Source organism: Macaca fascicularis, chromosome 3 (assembly GCF_037993035.2).
Source record: "Macaca fascicularis isolate 582-1 chromosome 3, T2T-MFA8v1.1".
Taxonomy (NCBI): Eukaryota; Metazoa; Chordata; class Mammalia; order Primates; family Cercopithecidae; genus Macaca; species Macaca fascicularis.
This window is the reverse complement of record NC_088377.1, coordinates 199,800,967-199,814,678: the sequence shown is the minus strand read 5'-3', so window position 1 is coordinate 199,814,678 and position 13,712 is coordinate 199,800,967. Positions and strand designations below refer to the sequence as shown.

Below are 13,712 nucleotides of genomic sequence, written 5' to 3'. Positions count from 1 at the left end.
ACTGAATTGAGCTGTGTGTGTGGCAGACAGACCTCCTAGAGGGCTCTGCAAAATCTATCCAAGGACTAGAGGGGCGCAGCCCTGCTGGGAATGGCCTGCAGGGCAGTGCATTGTGGGTGGCTGAGCTGATGGCGGCTTCCCTCCGGGCCTTCCTTCTTCCCACCCACCTTCAGGGCCTCAGGGTGGGGAGGTTGGAGGCAGGTGTGTCGGGCGTAGCCAGCCCACCAAGTTGAGCTCCGTGCTTGGGAGTGCTGTCCGCAGCCACATCCTCATTTCTCTGGGCCTCACTTTTCTTGTTTGAAAAGTGAATGGATTGAACAAGAGCAGTGTTTTTAAAGCAGAAGATCTTTTCTTCAAATGAAATCTGATAAAGAAGAAAACTGTGGTTAGACTATTTTGAAAATAAGAGTTTCTAACCTTTCCTTATACTGTCCCCAACCCGGCGCATGACATTCCCTGTCTTTGGGGTGTGGTGAGGACATGGGAGCTGAGAGCCGGGGCTTTGTGGTCTCCGCAGCTCCCCCATCTCCTGGTGCCCTTTGGAGCTTGGAAGTCCAGGCATTTTGATGTCCAGTAACAGTCTGGCTCTTCCATAGACAGTGGGCTTTGGAATTCCACAGCATTGCCCTGACAGGTGGGAAAGGAATCCTCCTCTGCAAACAGAACCCAGGGACACGGATTTGCTATTGACCCACATCAATGTCGTAGAAAACTTCCCTCATTAGTATTTGACAAACTTGGAAACAATTTAATATTAGACGGAGAGGAAAAACATTGCTTGCAGGGTTTTTGACGGAGAGGGAGCTTGCTTGCTTGGGTTGAGTGTTGCTCCACTGGGAGAGGGGCGGACGCTGCTGCAGCCTCTTCAGCTACATTTAAAACCGGCGCTGGGCACGTCCCTTCTGCGCTCCAGTTCATTCACTCCCATAACTGATGCACTGAAGAATTTTGCATAGCTTTCCTATGTCCCAGGTAAGAGTAGGAAATCAATTTAAAAAGGCCAGACACCGTGGCTCACACCTGTAATCCCAGCTTGGGAGGCTGAGGTGGGCTGATTGCCTGAGGTCAGGAGTTCAAGACCAGCCTGACCAACATGGTGAAACCCCGACTCTACTAAAAATACAAAAAAATTAGCCCAGCGTGGTAGTGGGCACTGGTAATCCCAACTACTCGGGAGGCTGAGGCAGGGGAATTGCTTGAACCTGGGAGACGGAAGTTGCAGTGAGCCAAGATCACAGCACTGCACTCCAGCCTGGGTGAGAGAGTGAGACTCCATCTCAAACACCAAAAAACCAAAAAACAACAGCAAAAGAAGGCACTGGTTTGAATTAATGAAAAATCTAGAAAACACATGGTTTTATTTTTTTAAAGACTGTAACTCAAGCCAGATAGTCACATTGTCTCCTCTTCTTCCTTAGGGATCTTACTTGACAAATATATAGAAATGTTAGTAATTAGCATATCAATTGGCAGTCTGTTAATTCTTGCTTGTAATAAAGCCTCGCTGTTTTCTGAAGTAGGCTAGGCCAGTTTACTTCATGAACAGACTTAACGAGCCGTGTGCTAGCCAGTTTTGAGCTGTCCTAATTGGAAGCAGGTGTGACGCGCGTGCGTGGCGCTCTGCAGTCTCAGCCTGCCCGGCAGCCCTGGCCTCTTCTCCTCTGATACTTCTCCTTTCATGCGTCTGCAGCCCTTTTGGGTTCTGAGCTGCGGCAAGCTTTAGCAAGTGTTTTAATTTTCTTCAGCTCACTTAGCTAAGCCTTAAACGGATTAACTAACGTTGTACCTTGGTAGAATTATAGCCAGATTTTGCAAAGAGCTTGTGAAATGACAGCCAGATGGCTGTGGAATCTGGATATTCACTGCTGAGAACTGAAGCCAGCTTTTCTGCCATGAAGATGTTCTGTGTGAGCTGCACACCTTGCCCAGGGTGGAAGTGATGTTTGTTTCAGGTCCACAGACGAGGGAGGGGACGGAGCCAGTGGACCCTCGGTGGCAGTGTCTGGTGCAGATGTGGGCAGATAACTGGGTGGAATAATGCTTGCTTCGCTGGCATTTTGGCCTTAATTTTAGAAAACAAGTTAGATTTGTAGGGCTCAGGGCAGGTCAAACCTCAGTGCACTAAATGCCACCACAGCCCAAAGTTCTGAGTGACAGTGCCAAGCATGTGCTAATGATAAAAGCCCTAGAGAAACCAAAGAATTTGAATGTCACTTTGAAATTTACAGCAAAAAATTTACCCTATGTTTTCAAGATAAACATAAGAACCGATTTATGAGGTGCCAGGCACACTAGTATTTATGAATACTTAGATGATTTGTGGCAAAGAGAAAGGCCATAGGCTTTAGATCAGACCTGGAATCGAATCCCAGCATTGCCAGTTAGCACCTGTGCAGCCCTGGGCAGCTTACTTAACCTCTCCGAGCCTCAGCTGCCTGTCTGCAAAAAAGTGGATTCCTACCCTGTAGATGGTTGTAGGGATTAAAGAAGGTAACTTGTGGGCAGTACCTGTGTGCTTGGTGCTCAGTAAATGCTGGACATGTGGCACACATTGTCACCAGCCACCGGGGCATGTTGGCCTTGGTGACCTCGTGGAGAAAGCCAAACCAGAGCGCTCACCCCAGAGTTCGATGGGGGCCCTGAGAACTTGTTGGTTCTACCACAGTGAAGGAAAAGCTCATGGAATTTTAGGGGCAGAAGAGACCTCGGTGGTGGGAGGTGTCAGAGCCTCCTCCATACAGACACACACGGTGGGGTGTGAGGCGACCCCACCCTTGCCCAGAGCCCCGGGGTCCCTGGTGTTCTCGTCTTGATGCAGGGTGGTGACACCCTGCTGTCCCTCTGGAGGGTACGCGTGTTGGGGGCATGGGTGGGAGCAGAGCTGCCTCCAAAGAAATCTCACCTTGGCTGTGTGCTTTCCTCCCATGGAGCACAGGTGGGGGGCCCAGCCTGGCCTCCCCATTGCCAGCCGAGGCCCTGCACGGGCATGTCCACATTCACAGACTCTCTAGCTGGGCCCAGCCGTAGAGCCCCAGAGGCTGGGGGTTGAGCTCGTGCAGCCCCAGGAACCTTAGCTCTCCAGGGCTCCTCCGGCTCGAGGGAGGGGCTGACAGCCCTTTTGGTTAAGGACATTGACAGTGACTTCTGGGCAGGAGACCCTAATATACTTGGAGTAGAAAGGGAGGGTGATGCTTGGTGGGCCCGAGGCTCCTGGGAGCCCACTGCTGCAGAGACAAGAACCATGAGGAAATGCAGAGTGAGGCCCTTAGCTAGCCAGGGCATGGGACCCGGTCCCTGCCTGTGTGTGACTGCAAAGGCCACTCAGGCCCCTGCTGCAGCAGCCACGTGGGGACGATGACCAGACCACACTGCACCAGTCAGTCCCAGCCAGTCCCAGCTCCAGGCTCACAGGGTGTCCCCAGCTGCCACCAGCTCCAGGCTCACAGTGCACCGTCCAGTCCCAGCCATCACTGGCTCCAGGCTCACAGTATGTCCCCAGCCATCACCGGCTCCAGGCTCACAGTGCACCGTCCAGTCCCAGCCATCAGCGGCTCCAGGCTCACAGTGCACCGTCCCTTGGGACCTGGGACTCGGCCCTAGACCCCCAGAGTGAGTGTGCTCCAGCGTAAGGCTCCAGGTCTTTCCCTCTCAGAAGGGCCACCCTGTAGACGTGCCTGCTCCCGTCTGTCCTGGAGGTCACGGCTGAGCTCACACCAGGACCCTCACTCATTCAAGCTCCTTGGGCTTGCTTCAAGGCTGTGCTGTTGAGGCCACGTCTGGGACGGGATTCCAGTGCTGGGCCAGGGTCAGATGTTCTCATTTGCAGGGAAGAGCCACTTGCATGCATTTCTCTGTGGAAACAAAAGGCTTGTTTTTGAAGGCAGCAACCTTAAGGATATTTAAAAGGCAAGTGGACAGTTTTGGGAGTAAACCCATTTAACGAAATGCACACAGCCGATGTTGCTGTCACTTGTGTCTTCAGGTGCCTAGAGGGTGAATGTGATAAACAACAAATCAGTATCTTAGTGCATTTGAATATACATTTTAAAAGATTCTCCGACTCATTGAAATTCATGGTTCCATTTTTAGATGAAATTGAAGACATGGTTCAGGGAAAATGGGACAGTTACTTGTTTGTTACCAGTGTGGTTGCTGCAGGCTGTGTAGCTGGCGGACATGGGGGGCAAGCCTTTTCCCTGAAACACCTTGGAATCTGCAGTTTTCATTCCCTCCAGAGCGTTGAGGGGTGAAGGGAAGCCCCTCCCATTTTGAATTTGGAGAGCTGAGCCCCGGGGGTTCGTCCTGACTCGCTTCCAGCGGGTCCTGGGATTGGGCTGGGAGCCAGACCACCCCCGCCCGCTTGTGAGTTTGGGTGGGTCACGTCTTCATTCTCTCATCTGCGCAGCGGGAATAAAAAGCTGTGCTCCCGGGCCCGTCGTTGGGGTTCTGAGGCTACGAGAATCCGTGGAGTCTGGGCCCTGCACGAGGCAGGTGTTCACGGACCTGAGTGCTTTCTCCCGCCCCGTGGCGCCGCCTGCTTTGGGATGAGGTAGTGGCCGGGGCGTCTGTGGTGCAGTGCGTGGGAAAGGGCTCGAGGCAGTGGAGGATGGGAGGCCACTGTCAGGTGAGCGCCCACCTGTTCTCAGCGCCTAGGGCGCTGGGATGCGTCTCTGCAGGTCCCGTAGGTGGGCTGGGGCACCTGAGAAGCCCCGTGTGAGCTGGGAGAGGCGCACACGGGAGTCACGACCCACGGAGGCTGCGCTTTTTCCTTGGAAACTTGCAGCCATACCCTCGGTGGTAACAGGAACAGAAGCAACAAGTAGACACACGCCGGAGGTCGCCTGCGAGTGGATTCCCAGAGGGACACGCCGCGCAGGGGCTGGGGCAGCGCTGGGAGGAGAATCCCTGGGGTTAGTGTTTGTGAGGGAGCGCGGCGTGCGCCAGTCACCGGACAAGCAGGTCTCCAAACACTTTCCAAGATGCGGTGCGCCGACCTGGCTGTGGGCTAGGTGGAGTGTGAAAAGTATCCCCACATGTTCCAGAAACAAAGCCACTTACGGGGGCCCCTAAAAAGGGGCGCTGATTCTAAAGATGCACGAGTTGTGCTCTTGTCCGCCAGCGTCCGGAAGAGAGCTCCACAGGGGACCCTGCCCTCCTTCCTGCTCCGAAAGCCAGATTTTGCTTCCAAAGCTAGAAGAAATGAGTAATGAGCAAAACGAATGTTTTCTCTCACCAGCTCTCAAGTGATGGCTTTTCAGCATTTTAAAATGCAGTTCTGCTACTGGAATTTGAAACAACAAATTACATTTATGAGGTCAAGGTGAAGCTCGCAAATGTTACAAGGAAAGGAACATTCATAAATAAAGATGAAGTCATTTATCAGAGACCAAAATAAGAAATAGGCTGAAAGCGCCGGTGAGATACACTGGTAACGTAAGGGTCATTTAGCCTAATGTTCACATTTATATGCAAGAAATCGAGTTTGCAGCATAGTCCAGGCTGGTTGCTGGGCTGGCAGGCGAGGCTGGGTGCTCTGTGGTGTGCCCACCATCCCCGCCCTGCTCTGTGCCCCACATGTCTGGGGGTCCTTCGACCTCCGTCCTAACTCTCCTGCCTTCTGGCCCCTGGTCTCCTGGTCTGCTCTGGCTGAGGGGAAGGGAGCGCAGCTTCAGTGCGCTTGTTCACTGTTCTGAGGCAGGAGAATGGCAGAGGGAGCTGGAGCTTGGTTAGAGAGGCGTATGGGCTGCACTTCCTGGCAACAGCTCCCGCTGGCCTGTCCTTGGGCTGCAGCTCACTGTTTCCTGACAGTCGACTCTCGTGCATGACTCTGCTTCCTCGTTTGGGCCTTGGGTGCTAACGACGACATTTCTGCTGACCTGGAGAGCCTGTTCCTGTGGTCCCTCATGCCTGACCCTCGCCCTTGTAAGCCATTCCTCTCCAGTTACCCTAATTTGGCTGTGCTACTCATCGTCGTCCGCTCAGGATGCCATAACAAATATGCTGCAGCCTGGGGCTTAAACAACTAATGTTTCCTTCTCACATTTCTGGAGGCTGGAAGTGTGGGGTCAAGGTGCCGGCGGACTTGGTGCCGGCAGACTTGCTGTCTGGGAGGGCCCGCTCCTGGTTTGCAGAGGCCTGTCTTCTCACTGGGACCCCACGGGGCGAGCAGAGGGTGGGCTCCTGAGTCTCTTCCTATAAGGGCACTAATCCCATCCTGAGGCTCCACCCTGATGGCCCAGTCACCTCCCAGAAGGCCCTCCTAACACCATCACGTAGGAGTTTTGGGAGGACTAACACATTCAGTCCAGGGAACAGTCTGTCTCCACCTGCGTCCTGCTGACAGCTGTTTCCTCAGTTGTCTTCCTGAGTCCCGTTTTGTCGATGGCGGGCTGGGAAGGCCATTGTGTCTTCCTGGGTCTCGTCTCAGTGATGGCAGGTTGGGAAGGCCATTGTGTTTTCATCTGTCCCATCTTGGCAATGGCAGGTTGGAAAAGCCCTTGTGTCTTCCTGAGTCTTATCTTGTCAGTGGCGGGCTGGGAAGGCCATTGTGTCTTCCTGAGTCTTGTCTCGGTGATGGCAGGCTGGGAGGGTCCTTGTGTCTTCCTGAGTCCCATCTTGTCGACGGTGGGCTGGGAAGGCCCTTGTGTCTTCCTGAGTCTCATCTTGTCAGTGGCGGGCTGGGAGGGCCATTGTGTCTTCCTGAGTCTCATCTTGTCAGTGGCGGGCTGGGAGGCCCTTGTGCCTTCCTGAGTCCTGTCTCGGTGATGGTAGGCTGGGAGGGTCCTTGTGTCTTCCTGAGTCCCATCTTGTCAGTGGCGGGCTGGGAAGGCCCTTGTGGGGTCTTCCTGAGTCCCATCTCGGTGATGTTGGGCTGGGAAGGCCCTTGTGTCTTCATGTGCCTGATGCACAATAGACAAGGCAGGGCAGTGCATACTTCTTATTGTTTATTTTATTGAAAACATCCTTAAGTTTATGAAACCAGCCAAAGTTTCAAATCTAAGATCATCACTTTCATTAGGCAAGCCTCTGTCCAGCCCTTTCTGGACCCAGAGGAGGAGGCAATGATTTTTAGCAAAATTTAAGGGGCATTTCAGACCTTCTTCATTTTAGCTTTCATGTTTTATATTTTTGAATTTTAATTGATGGGCTTAATGAGATTTGGGGCATTGCATCCTAACATCCACAACAAAACTAAATGGAAGGTATGGGCTGGAGTTGTGGTTGCTTTGTGTGGTTGTTTTGAGTGTTTTGTGTGGTTATGTGTGGGGTTGTGGTTAGGAAGGTCCCAACCTTTTGGATGTGAACTGACATTTTATATTTATTCATCTTATCTAGTTTGGAACCAGATTTTTAGATTACTCATTTTTGAAGTACTTTTTCTGATTGTAAAAATGAAATGGATGGAAAACATAGACATTTTGTAGAAAATGAAAAAAAAATCCCAAATACAATCAAGTATAGCTGCTATATTAAAATTTACTGTATTTCCTTCCAGTCTTTCTTTAACACATGATGGAAAAACACTCATGGTTGAGGACATACACACTCTGTGTTCTGCTTTGTGTTGTGTATGCAGCTGACCAACTAACTGAAAAAACTTTATTGCCTGATTTCTAATGGTTGCCTAATAATTGTTTTTGTGTGATTTCAATAGCCACCTGAATGCTACGAGAAGGCCTCAGTGCCATGGTCTGACCCCCAGAGAAAGCCCCAGCTGCTACCCAGTTGCTCTCTTTCTAACAGGCAGTTGACAAGTATTCTAGCCACAGAAGGCAGGATTCTGACACAATTCTGTATTGGGAGAATGACAACAGCACAGATTAAATGTGGGCACCCTCCCAGTGCAGGTTCTCACCATGACCCAGTGAGGGGGGCATTTTAAATCCCCAATTTACAGAAAGGAAAACTGAGGCTCAGCTCATGTGAGAAATTTGCCCGAATTCACGCAGCTGAACGGCGAGGGAGCGAGCACCGACATGAGGTGTGGTTGGCTCAAAGCCCACAACTTCCCTTGGTACCGAGTAGTTAAGAGTATCCGAGATCAAAGCTGCTGTTTTCTTTGACCAGATTGTGGAAGGAACAAGATACGCCTTTGCTGCAGGGTAACTTGGAACTTCAACACTTCCTTAGATTACATGAGTAAGAGTCACAGAAAAGAATGCCCCATGGAATCTGAGAATCTGACATTCCCAGGCTGGGAGATCATTTGGGAGGCAATGCAGGAGGAACAGAGACTTCGGAGGCGGCTGGTCTCTAAAGCTGCTGTGTGAAGTGCTCCCTTCTGCGAGGGCACACTAAGGTGTAGTTCTGTCACCTCAGTGACACACTGAAACGCCTGGGAAATGAAAAACAGCACACCGCTGTTCCCGACGGAGCCCAGGGCATGGGCAGTCACAACCTGCCCTCACAGCCGTCCCTAACGGAGCCCAGGGGGTGGGTGGTCACAACCTGCACTGGCCAGTGGAGGCCCAGGGAGGGTAGGAATTGCCTCTGCATCTTCAGGCGCGGCGTCCCCAGCGAGGGCAGCGGTGGTTTGGGAGAGAGCAGCTGTGACGGCGGCATGGAGGGCCTGACATGCGACTTTGGGATGTACATGGAGTGGGAACTGTGTCCTGACCACTGCGTTCTCCGTGGGAACTGTGTTCTGACCACTGTATTTTCATGGTGTTCATTCTGCGTCCACATCTTCAGAGAAAATTCCCGAGGCATTGTGAGCATGTCCATCAGGGCGCCTGGAAAGCTTGGTAAATGCTGTGTGGTGGTGAAAGGATGTCTGTTATAGGTGAGAGCTTCATCGATTGATGGATGATTGATGGCTTGATGTCTCAGGCTAGAGCTTCTGTGGTGTCCACCTGGTGCGATGCAGAGGGCTGGGGTCAGGGCGGTCTCTGCCGGAAGTCACCTCCAGATAGAGACTCCTAGTGTGTTGCAGGGAGACCCATCACGCAGGACAGGGTCCTGGCAGTGCCTCCGGGAGTGAACACGGGTCCGTCTGGCTTCTGATAGCTTCCTAGCACTCCACATTGGGCCACTCAGTGGAAGGCAAAGGGGTGTTCTCCTTGGATGGTTTGTGCCTGGGATTTGTAGCCAGATGCAGAGGGTCCTAGAAATCTCCATTTCTGAGCTTCTTGCTCAACAAGTGAGTTTGGCAAAGTTTTGTTGGGACTTAAAGTTTGCACAGATTGCATCTGTGAGAGGCTCACTTTAGCGAGTGCAGATCTTGGACACTGCCCTGTGAGTGAGGGTGCACTGAGGAAGATGATGTTGCTGTAATCAGGACCAAGGCACTCAGCCCGGTATCTCCGGGGCTGGTGAATCAGTTTATTCTGCAAGTAACAAAATTAGGGAAGGAAGTGTTTTTCAAGCTCCTGTGGTTGTTGGGAGGTGAGCTAACCCTTCGCGAGTTATTAATTGCTGGTCTCTTGGAGGGTCACGGGAGCACAAAGTGACAGGCACTCAAGTCATTTCTGTTCTGTTTGCTTGTGTTTGTTTTGCTTGAAGTTAATGCTTCCGTGGCTGTGGGAATGAGGCCTGGTCCCTGGCTTGATGGAGAGAGGCCAGTCAGGGGGGAGCAGGTGTGTTGGAGCCTGGCCATCCCCGAGCCATCGAGATGGTCTGTGTGTCAGAGCGCAGCACGGGCCACGTTCTCCCTGCCGTGTGTCAGAGCGCAGCACGGGCCACGTTCTCCCTGCCGTGTGTCAGAGCGCAGCACGGGCCACGTTCTCCCTGCCGTGTGTCAGAGCGCAGCACGGGCCACGTTCTCCCTGCCGTGTGTCAGAGCGCAGCACGGGCCACGTTCTCCCTGCCGTGTGTCAGAGCGCAGCACGGGCCACGTTCTCCCTGCCGTGTGTCAGAGCGCAGCACGGGCCACGTTCTCCCTGCCGTGTGTCAGAGCGCAGCACGGGCCATGTTCTCCCTGCCGTGTGCAGAGGGCTCCTGCATGCGTTTAACACCAGCACACTCAGTATAGTCTTGTAAGGAGCAGGCTGAAGTGTGCTGTGGTGTGTCTGGAGGAGTGCCCGTTGCTGGTTTTTGTTTTATTGTTACGTGTTTTTTGCCATGTTCCATGCTGTTCCTCTAACCACATCATGTCCTGGGTTTTTGAGGTTTAGTGACTTTTTTGGTCTTTTCTTACTTTTTACCCATGTTTTTTCCTCTTTGCAGGATCAAAGTCGCATACAATAGCACCTTTATTATAACGCACGGTCCACCACACTCCAACTTCCAGTGTGGAGCCATCGGTGGAGGTTTGCTGAAAGCCTGAGCAAATCTCATGGCTCTCTCCTGTCTGCACGACGACTGTGGGGCACGTGACCGGAGTGCTCTGATGCCTGTCTGACATCCGGGGCTTCTCAGGAGCCACAGGAGCCATACTGGGGGCTGACAGGTTCCTCTCCCAGTGTCCCTTATGGACATCTGAGAGCCTGGCCGGAGAGATGTGACGTGGCTTGAGAATGGACAGAGGCCAAGAGCAGAGAACAAAGCAAGGTCGTGCCCGATGAGCTGAGGATCTTTTTACACTGGGGGCGTGGACACCACGCAGGTGCTGGGCCAACCGTGAAGCGGTCTGTACCTCCCTCCAGAACTTTAGGGAGCCTCTGTTAACGCAGCGTTAAAGTCTGTGGATGGACACGCCCCCATCTGACTTTGTTGGTTTTTCAATTTTCATTGTGGCAAAAACTATTCTAAGAATAAACTAAGCAGGTTTATCTGACCCTTGAGAAGGAAGGGCCCAAGTTGCTTTGGGTTTTTGCCTTCCATGTCCTTGTCAGTGGAAACCCCGAATGCCTGGGCTTCTCGGCGCACGTAAGTGTTTAGACAAGGGTTAGTGCAGTGGTGCGCTCAGCTTTCAGGTGCCTGGTAGGTTGGCAGCCAACGCGGCTGGGAGGAGGCGTGCATTTGTGTAAAATATGCTCCTGTTCACCACATTCTTTCTTAGGATCAGAGGGCAGGCGGTGGGTGATGGCATCGAGCCTGGTGTTTGGAGGTTGTTTTATGTGACACAGATTTCTTCACCTTTTTCTCCAAAGGTGATGGTCCAGCGGCGCGTCGGTTTTGTTCTTTCCTGCACCCGCTGCTGCCTCCTCCTCTCAGCTGGGGTGTTTCCATCTGCTGCCTTCCAGGAGGCTGCGCGTGAGACGTGGGCGTCTGTCCACCACAGCAAACACCCGCCTGCCTCGTGAGGAGGCCTCACGGCGCCTTCCCCACAGGTGGGACAAGCTAAGCCTGGAGGGGGCTTTGCCACAGCCCTGGGTCGTTCTCTTAGGGAACACCTGCTGTTTCTGTGCCACCCCTGGGCTCGGAGGCCTGGATCTGGATGCGGTTGGGGCCTTCCTGTGGCCCCTTTTCCCATCAGTTCATGGAGGGTGGCAGCCGCAGGCTTGAGCTCGACTCTGGAGAGGGAGATGTGAACTGACAGCCTTGGGTTCCCTTCCCCGGAGGGTCTCTCGGATGGCAGCATGGGGCGTGGGTAATGGGGTGTGGGTAATGGAGTGTGGCTGGGAAGCCGTTACCTGAGTGCTGTAGGGTGATGTGTCTGTAAATTTGCTCTCTCAGGCACGGTTTGGGGCAGCTGTTGGCCGGGCTATAACCTAAGACGTTAAATTCAGTTCCCTCATTGCAGCTTAGGGCTCCTCTTGCTTTGAACACAGTCTGTTGTGGTTTGTTTCTGTTTGTGTTTGGCTGTGGACGATGAGTGGTGGCCGTGAGTTTCCCATGGATGCGCTCCACCTCCTGCAGGAGCTGCCTGGTCATTGTCCTTCTTTGAACAACTTTTCACAACAAACCAGCTCTGTCTGCAACTGTAACATGTCTTAATTATTTTGTGTTTTAAAAATTAAAAAAAATAGAGCACAGACCACCACCAGGTTCTCGACTTATGGATGCTAATGTCATGGCCTGAGGGAATGGTGCTGTTGAAATTATAAAGACTTGGTTTTAAATATCTCGTGTGTGTAAAGTTGGTTCCCTTGTGCTCTTCCCCTCCTGGCAGCACACGCTCATGCATGTGCTCACACATGCACACGCACACACACACGCCCATGTACATGTTCACACATGACACATGCGCACACACACACACCCATGTACATGTTCACACATGACACTCACACATGCACACACGCCCATGTACATGTCCACGCATGATACACACATGCCCATGTACATGTCCACACACAAAACTCACATGCACACACGCCCATGTACATGTCCACACAACACACATGCACACACACACACATGCCCATGTTCATGTCCACACATGACACACATGCACACACACGCCCATGTACATGTTCACACATGACACACATGCACACACACGCCCATGTACATGTCCACACGACAAACACATGCACATGCCCATGTACATGTTCACACGTGACACACATGCGCACACGTCCATGTACATGCTCACACATGACACATGCACACATGACACACATGCACACACATGCCCATCTACATGTTAACACACGTTCACACATGACGCACATGCACGTGTTCCCATGTACATGTTAACACAACACATACTTATGTTCATACATGCCCATGTGCATGCCTGCACACAGTCACACACATGCACACACACACGCCCATGCACATGCTCACACATACACCCCTGCTCACATCACACATGACCATGAACATGTTCACACACACGCCCATGCACGTGCTTATATACATACTCACATGTGGCCACACACATCCTCATACAGATACATCCGTACACATGCTCACAGACAGACATGTGTATGTTTTGAGGTAACTTGATCACTGGCTCCCTCCAGCCTGGCATTCCCCTGCTCTGCTCAGTGAACATCCTTCCCGGAGCCTGCATGGGACCCACATGGCCAGACACCTCTTGCCTCGCCCCTCAGGAGCGGGAAGGAGTGGGTTCTGCTGTGAAACAGAACTTGGGAATGTGCATGTTTCTTTTCCTTTGCCACCAGCTCTTTGTGGTCTGGGTCATTCCAACCCCAGCATTCACTCTGTTTCATATGTTAGTGTAAACCTGCACACACACACCTCACATGGCACACATATGTGCACACACGGGTGCTCACAGGCACACGCTCTCACACGTGTGCTATAGCTGGTTCCATTGTGGGTTTTCTCTTCACTTTGCCCACAGCTCAGGAGAGACCCCCACCCCTTGCTGTATGTGTTCAAGTCGTGGGGTACCAGAGCTCCCTGTCCCAGTGCGTGAAACCTGTTCCTGGGAGTAGAGCTGAGTCTACGGCACACAGAGAGGCTGGCGTGGGATGTCCAGGTCCCCAGCATTCCCAGGAGCTCCTACAGAGCCTCCGAAAATTGCCACCTTCCCTCATTCAGTCCAATTACGCTTTTTCTGTTTTCCTGATGTATCAGCATCAGTATTGAAGAGAAACAAAAAATAATTTTGGATTCAATTTCATTGCTTCACTTAATTATTACTGTAAAGACCTTGCTTTCCATTGCTTTTTATTGCAAACATGTGGCATTTAAATTGTATTTTGGATTGACAGACTTTGGTGGACTAGCCAGGGAACCAAATCACTGATTCCATGTTCTAAATATCTGACTTAATTCTACTTATTTGTGGGGGCAGCCTGCCCTAGAAATGGATCTCACTTCTCTTGCATTCTCTCTGTTTTCCCTCTTGGTTGTGACAGAAACTTGGAGCTAGGGTTTATTTATTTTTTATTTTTTATTTTTTTTGTTGAGACAGA

General features: G+C 52.0%; 1 protein-coding gene across 7 annotated transcripts in view; it reads left to right on the top strand.

The window, feature by feature from the left end:
* The window catches only part of PTPRN2 (protein tyrosine phosphatase receptor type N2), a 1,017,982-nt gene that overhangs the window by 43,287 nt on the left and 960,983 nt on the right, over positions 1-13,712 (top strand). The gene's annotated exons all lie outside the window — the stretch shown is intronic.